Source organism: Arachis ipaensis, chromosome B10 (genome assembly GCF_059453495.1).
Source record: "Arachis ipaensis isolate K30076 ecotype BB chromosome B10, ASM5945349v1, whole genome shotgun sequence".
Taxonomy (NCBI): domain Eukaryota; kingdom Viridiplantae; phylum Streptophyta; class Magnoliopsida; order Fabales; family Fabaceae; genus Arachis; species Arachis ipaensis.
In genome coordinates this window covers 49,355,125-49,363,012 of record NC_142435.1, presented here as the reverse complement: position 1 = coordinate 49,363,012, position 7,888 = coordinate 49,355,125, and the positions used below count along the sequence as shown (strand labels likewise).

The following is a 7,888-nucleotide window of genomic DNA, read 5'->3' as shown; positions in this document are numbered from 1 at the left end:
AGCTTGACAGTGGGCTCTCATGGAGCCTCACAGATGTGCAGAGCTTTGTTGAGACTCTCCAACACCAAACTTAGAGTTTGGATATGGGAGTTCAACACCAAACTTAGAGTTTGGTTGTGGCCTCCCAACACCAAACTTAGAGTTTGACTGTGGGGGCTCTGGTTGACTCTGCTTGGAGAGAAGCTTTTCCTGCTTCCTCTCCATGGTTGCAGAGGGAGATCCTTGAGTTTTGAATACAAGGGAGTTCTCATTCCATTGAAGGACTATTTCACCTCTGTCAACATCAATCACAGCTCTTGCTGTGGCCAGGAAAGGTCTTCCTAGGATGATGGATTCATCCTCTTCCTTTCCAGTATCCAGGACTATGAAATCAGCAGGGATGTAAAGGCCCTCAACCTTTACTAAAACGTCCTCTACTTGTCCATATGCCTGTTTTCTTGAGCTGTCTGCCATCTCTAATGAGATTTTAGCAGCTTGCACCCCATAGATTCCCAGTTTCTCTATTACAGAGAGGGGCATGAGGTTTATTCCTGAACCCAGGTCACACAGAACCTTAAAGATCATGGTGCCTATGGTACAAGGGATTATGAACTTTCCAGGATCCTGTCTCTTCTGAGGCAATGTCAGTTGATCCAGATCACTTAGTTCATTGATGAACAAGGGAGGTTCAACTTCCCAAGCATCAATACCAAACAATTTGGCATTCAGCTTCATGATTGCACCAAGAAACTTGGCAGCTTGCTCTTCAGTAACATCCTCATTCTCTTCAGAAGAGGAATACTCATCAGAGCTCATGAAGGGTATAAGGAGGTTCAATGGAATCTCTATGGTCTCTAGATGAGCCTCAGAGTCCTTTGATTCCCCAGAGGGAAGCTCCTTATTGATCACTGGACGTCCCTGGAGGTCTTCCTCCTTGGGATTCAAGTCCTCTCCTCTCCTCACAGGTTCGGCCAGGGCACTTATGTCAATGGCCTTGCACTCTCCTTTTGGATTCTCTTCTATATTGCTTGGGAGAGTACTAGGAGGGATTTTAGTGATCCTTTTACTCAGCTGGCCCACTTGTGCTTCCAGATTTCTAATGGAAGACCTTGTTTCATTCATGAAACTTACAGTGGCCTTAGATAGATCAGAGACTAGATTTGCTAAATTAGAAGCATTTTGTTCAGAGTTCTCTGTCTGTTGCTGAGTTGATGATGGAAAAGGCTTGCTATTGCTAAACCTGTTTCTTCCACCATTATTAAAGCCTTGTTGGGGCTTTTGATCCTTCCATGAGAAATTTGGATGATTTCTCCATGTTGAGTTATAGGTGTTTCCATAAGGTTCACCTAAGTAGTTCACCTCTGCTATTGCAGGGTTCTCAGGATCATAGGCTTCTTCTTCAGAAGATGCCTCTTGAGTACTGTTGGATGCAGCTTGCATTCCATGCAGACTCTGAGAGATCATATTGACTTGCTGAGTCAATATTTTGTTCTGAGCCAATATGGCATTCAGAGTATCAACCTCAAGAACTCCCTTCTTCATAGGCGTCCCATTGATTACAGGATTCCTTTCAGAAGTGTACATGAACTGGTTATTAGCAACCATGTCAATGAGTTCTTGAGCTTCTGCAGGCGTTTTCTTTAGGTGAATGGATCCACCTGCAGAAGTGTCCAGTGACATCTTTGATAGCTCAGATAAACCATCATAGAATATATCCAGATGGTCCATTCTGAAAGCATGTCAGAAGGACACTTTTTGGTCAACTGTTTGTATCTTTCCCAAGCTTCATAGAGAGATTCACCTTCTTTCTGTCTGAAGGTTTGAACATCAGCTCTAAGCTTGCTCAGCTTTTGAGGAGGAAAGTACTTGGCTAAGAAAGCCGTGACCAGCTTATCCCAAGAGTTCAGGCTGTCTTTAGGTTGAGAATCCAACCATAATCTAGCTCTGTCTCTTACAGCAAAAGGGAAAAGCATGAGCCTGTAGACTTCAGGATCTATTCCATTAGTCTTAACAGTATCACATATCTGCAAGAATTCAGTTAAGAACTGAAAGGGATCTTCAGATGGAAGTCCATGAAACTTGCAGTTTTGCTGCATCAGAGAAACTAATTGAGGTTTCAGCTCAAAGTTGTTTGCTCCAATGGCAGGAATGGAGATGCTTCTTCCATGTAAATTGGAATTAGGTGCAGTAAAGTCACCAAGCATCTTCCTTATATTATTATTATTTTCGGCTGCCATCTCCTCTTCCTGTTCAAAAATTTCTGAAAGGTTTTCTCTGGATTGTTGTATTTTAGCTTCTCTTTAATTTTCTCTTCAGAGTCCTTTCAGGTTCTGGATCTGCTTCCACAAGAATGTTCTTATCCTTGCTCATGCTCATAGTACAAGGAAGAATGGACAGAAAAATGATAATAATAATAATAGAGATCCTTTATACCACAGTATAGGGATCCCTTTGTAAGTAGAAGAAGAGGGGGAGATAAAGGATGTGATGTAAAGGAAGAAACACAACTGTGAGGATTGGAATGTGAGATGAGATGTTAGGATATGAATGAATAAATAGAATGAGATGGGAGAGAAGGAGGGAATTTTCGAAATTTATTTTTGAAAAGGAGTTAGTGATTTTTGAAAATAGTTTTTGAAAAAGTTTAGTATTTTTTTCGAATTTTTTTTTTAAATTAAAAATAAAAACAATTAGTTAATTAAAAAGAAATTTTTGAAAAAGAGGGAGATATTTTCGAAAATTGAGAGAGAGAGAGTTAGTTAGGTGGTTTTGAAAAAGATAAGAAACAAACAACAAGTTAGTTAGTTAGTTGAAACAAATTTTGAAAAGATAGGAAGTTAGGAAGTTAGAAAAGATATTTTGAAAAGATATTTTTGAAAAAGAAGGAAGATATTTTCGAAAATTGAGAGAGAGAGAGTTAGTTAGGAGGTTTTGAAAAAGTTAAGAAACAAACAAAAAGTTGGTTAGTTAGTTGAAACAAATTTTGAAAAGATAAGAGGTTAGGAAGTTAGAAAAGATATTTTGAAAAGATATTTTTTTTTTGAAAAAGATAAGATAAGAAGATATTTTGAAAAGATATGATAAGAATTAGTTTTGAAAAAGATTTGATTTTTAAAATCACAATTAATGACTTGATTCATAAGAAATCACAAGATATGATTCTAGAACTCAAAGTTTGAATCTTTCTTAACAAGCAAGTAACAAACTTCAAATTTTTGAACCAAAACATTAATTGTTTAAGTTATTTTCGAAAATTATGATTTAAAATGAGAAAAAGATTTTTGAAAATTATTTTTGGAATTTTCGAAAATAACTAAGAATTTTGAAAAAGATTTGATTTTTGAAAAAGATTTTGAAAAAGATAAGATTTTCAAATTGAAAATTTGATTTGACTCATAAGAAACAACTTTGATTTTAAAAATTTTTGAAAAAGTCAACTCAAATTTTCGAATTTGATGAGAGAAAAAGGGAAAGATATTTTTTTGATTTTTGAAATTTTTATGAAAAACATGAAAATTATGCAATGCATGAAATTTTTAGATCAAAACAATGAATGCATGCAAGAATGCTATGAATGTCAAGATGAACACCAAGAACACTATGAATGCCAAGATGAACATCATAGACACAATTTTGAAAAATTTTTAATGCAAATAAAACATGCAAGACACCAAACTTAGAATTCTTTAATGCTTACGCACTAAGAATTCAAGAATGCACATGAAAAACATGAAAAGACACAAAACAAAAAATCATCAAGATCAAACAAGAAGACTTACCAAGAACAACTTGAAGATCATGAAGAACACTATGAATGCATGATATTTTCGAAAAAATGCAAGATGCATATGCAAGTGACACCAAACTTATGATATGACTCAAGACTCAAACAAGAAACACAAAATATTTTTGATTTTTATGATTTTCTAAACTTTTTGGATTTTCTTTTAATTTTTTTCGAAAATTATTGTGAGAAGTAAGAATAAGGATTTCAAAATTTTTAATATGAATTCCAGGAATCTTGCCATGTTAGTCTTAAAGCTCCAATCAAAGGGTCAGGCATGGCTTAATAGCCAGCCAAGCTTTAATAAAAATATGAGTGTAATTCAGACATGACAAGCCCAACATACTCATTCCCAAAGGAATAGACATGGCTTTACAGCCAGCCAGGCTGCAACATATAATTACATGGGCTGGAGTGATTTAGTTGAATACCAATCCCAAAGTAGTTTGGGTATGGCTTTACAGCCAGATATGATTCAACATATTTCATGAAACACTAGAATTCATTCTTAAAAATTTTGAAGCCATAGAATAATTTATTTTTGAAAACATTTTTATTTTTTCGAAAACATATGAGAGATTTTTGAAAATATTTTTGAAAAAATTTTTTTTTTGAAAATAAAATAAAAAGAAAATTACCTAATCTGAGCAACAAGATGAACCGTCAGTTGTCCAAACTCGAACAATCCCCGGCAACGGCGCCAAAAACTTGGTGGACGAAATTGTGATCCTCACAGTTAGTCTCTTTGTATTTGTATGAAATCAAAAATACCCCAAAGAGATCATGGTGTAATGAATTGGGATCTTAATAATCCCTGGTAATGGCATTTGAATTCACAACTCCGTTCAACTAACCAGCAAGTGTACTGGGTCGTCCAAGTAATAAACCTTACGTGAGTAAGGGTCGATCCCACAGAGATTGTTGGCTTGAAGCAAGCTATGGTCACCTTGCAAATCTCAGTCAGGCGGATTTAAACATGATATTTTATTAGATTAAAATAAACAATAAAAGGGATAGAGATACTTATGTAGATTCATTGGCAGGGATTTCAGATAAGCGAATGGAGATGCTTTTCGTTCCTCTGAACCTCTGCTTTCCTACTATCTTCATCCAATCAGTCTTACTCCTTTCCATGGCTGGCTGTATGCAAGGGCATCACCGTTGTCAGTGGCTACATCCCCTCCTCTCAGTGAATCATATGCTTACGCACCCTGTCACGGCACGGCTATTCATTTGTCGGTTCTCGATCATGCTGGAATAGGATTCACCCTCCTTTTGCGTCTGTCACTAACGCCCAACACTCGCGAGTTTGAAGCTCGTCACAGTCATTCAATCATTGAATCCTACTCAGAATACCACAGACAAGGTTTAGACCTTCCGGATTCTCTTGAATGCCACCATCATTCTAGCTTACGCCACGAAGATTCTGGTTAGGAGATCTAAGAGATACTCATTCTAGCTTAATTCATGTAGAACAGAAGTGTTTGTCAGGCACGCGTTCATAAGGGAGAAGGATGATGAGCGTCACACATAATCATCACCTTCATCACGTTCTTGGGTGCGAATGGATATCTTAGAAGAGAAATAAGAAGAATTGAATAGAAAACAGTAGTACTTTGCATTAATCTTTGAGGAACAGCAGAGCTCCACACCTTAATCTATGGAGTGTAGAAACTCTACCGTTAAAAATACATAAGTGAAAGGTCCAGGCATGGCCGAGAGGCCAGCCCCTCTGATCTAAGAACCAGGCGTCCAAAGATGTCAAATACAATAGTAAGAGGTCCTATTTATAATAAACTAGCTACTAGGGTTTACATGAGTAAGTATTTGATGTATAAATCCACTTCCGGGGCCCACTTGGTGTGTGCTTGGGCTTGGGCTTGAGTGTTACACGTGCAGAGGCCATTTGTGGAGTTGAACGCCAGTTTCTGTGCCAGTTTGGGCGTTCAACTCTGGTTTTGGATCCTTTTCTGGCGCTGGACGCCAGATTTGGGCAGAAGGCTGGCGTTGAACGCCAGTTTACGTCGTCTATTCTTGGCCAAAGTATGGACTATTATATATTGCTGGAAAGCCCTGGATGTCTACTTTCCAACGCAATTGGAAGCGCGCCATTTCGAGTTCTGTAGCTCCAGAAAATCCACTTTGAGTGCAGGGAGGTCAGAATCCAACAGCATCAGCAGTCCTTTTTCATCCTCTGAATCTGATTTCTGCTCAAGTCCCTCAATTTCAGCCAGAAAATACCTGAAATCACAGAAAAACACACAAACTCATAGTAAAGTCCAGAAATGTGAATTTAACATAAAAACCAATGAAAACATCCCTAAAAGTAACTAGATCCTACTAAAAACATACTAAAAACAATGTCAAAAAGCGTATAAATTATCCGCTCATCACAACACCAAACTTAAATTGTTGCTTGTCCCCAAGCAACTGAAAATCAAGTAGGATAAAAAGAATAGAATATACTATAAATTCCAAACTATCAATGAAACATAGCTCCAATCATATGAGCGGGACTTATAGCTTTTTGCCTCTTGAATAGTTTTGGCATCTCACTTTATCCATTGAGGTTCAGAATGATTGGCATCTATAGGAACTTCAGATTTTGAATAGTGTTATTGACTCTCCTAGTTCAGTATGATGATTCTTGAACACAGCTTCTTTATGAGTCTTGGCCGTGGCCCTAAGCACTTTGTTTTCCAGTATTACCACTGGATACATAAATGCCACAGACACATAATTGGGTGAACCCTTTCAGATTGTGACTCAGCTTTGCTAAAGTCCCCAATTAGAGGTGTCCAGGGTTCTTAAGCACACTCTTTTTTTTTTTTTTGCTTTGGACCTTGACTTTAACCGCTCAGTCTCAAGTTTTCACTTGACACCTACACGCCACAAGCACATGGTTAGGGACAGCTTGGTTTAGCCGCTTAGACCAGGATTTTATTCCTTTAGGCCCTCCTATCCACTGATGCTCAAAGCCTTGGGATCCTTTTTATTTGCCCTTGCCTTTTGGTTTTAAGGGTTATTGGCTTTTTGCTCTTGCCTCTTGGTTTTAAGAGATTTTGGCTTTTTCTGCTTGCTTTTTCTTTTTCTTTCTATATTTTTTTTTTTGCCTATTTTTTTTTTGCAAGCTTTGTTCTTTGCTGCTTTTTCTTGCTTCAAGAATCATTTTTTATGATTTTTCAGATTATCAAATAACATGTCTCCTAGTCATCATTCTTTCAAGAGCCAACATATTTAACATTCTTAAACAACAACTTCAAAAGACATATGCACTGTTCAAGCATACATTCAGAAAACAAGAAGCATTGTCACCACATCAATATAATTAAACTAAGTTCAAGGATAAATTCGAAACTCATGTACTTCTTGTTCTTTTGAATTAAAACATTTTTCATTTAAGAGAGGTGATGGATTCATAGGACATTCATATCTTTAAGACAAAGTTACTTAACTACTAATGATCATGTAATGAAGGCACAAACATAGATAAGCACATAACATAGAAAATGAAAAACAGAGAAAGTAAGAACAAGGAATGAGTCCACCTTAGTGATGTTCTTGAGCTCTTCTATGTCTCTTCCTTGTCTTTGCTGCTCCTCCTTCTTTGCTTTTAGATCTTCTCTGATTTCATGAAGGATGTTGGAGTGCTCTTGATGTTCCACCCTTAGTTGCTTCCAATAATTGTGTGGAAGAAAATGTATCCCCTGAGGTATCTCAGGGATCTCTTGATTTGCAGTCAAATGTTCTACCACTGAGCTATATGAATTGCCATATATCGTTGGAAAACTCTGAATGTCAGCTTTCCAACACAACTGGAAGCACATCAATCGGACATCTGTAGCTCAAGTTATAGCCCTTTGAAGGAGGCATGGTCATGCTGTGAGCGCCCAGATTTTAACTTAGCGAAAATTTTGCTTCCAAGCTCATTTTTGCGTCACGATAATGCTCTGCTCTTGGCAAGAGCGGAGCTTTGTGTGTTGATTGCCAATCTCCTTTAATTTGGTCATGGGCCACACTTTTAAAAGCGTGGCCTAAGCCTCCAAAGTGTGCTCCAACTTCAAAGTGTGCCCCAAAGCTCTTTTTTTTTCTCCTTTTTAGCTTATTTTGTGCTTTTTGCTTCTT

At 37.4% G+C, this 7,888-nt stretch overlaps 1 non-coding gene across 1 annotated transcript; it reads left to right on the top strand.

The window, feature by feature from the left end:
* The first annotated feature begins 1,712 nt into the window (after window positions 1-1,712).
* On the top strand, window positions 1,713-1,820 carry LOC148579978 (small nucleolar RNA R71). The gene has a single exon (XR_015898910.1). It is a non-coding gene; the product is annotated as a small nucleolar RNA R71 (small nucleolar RNA).
* Window positions 1,821-7,888: the final 6,068 nt, after the last annotated feature.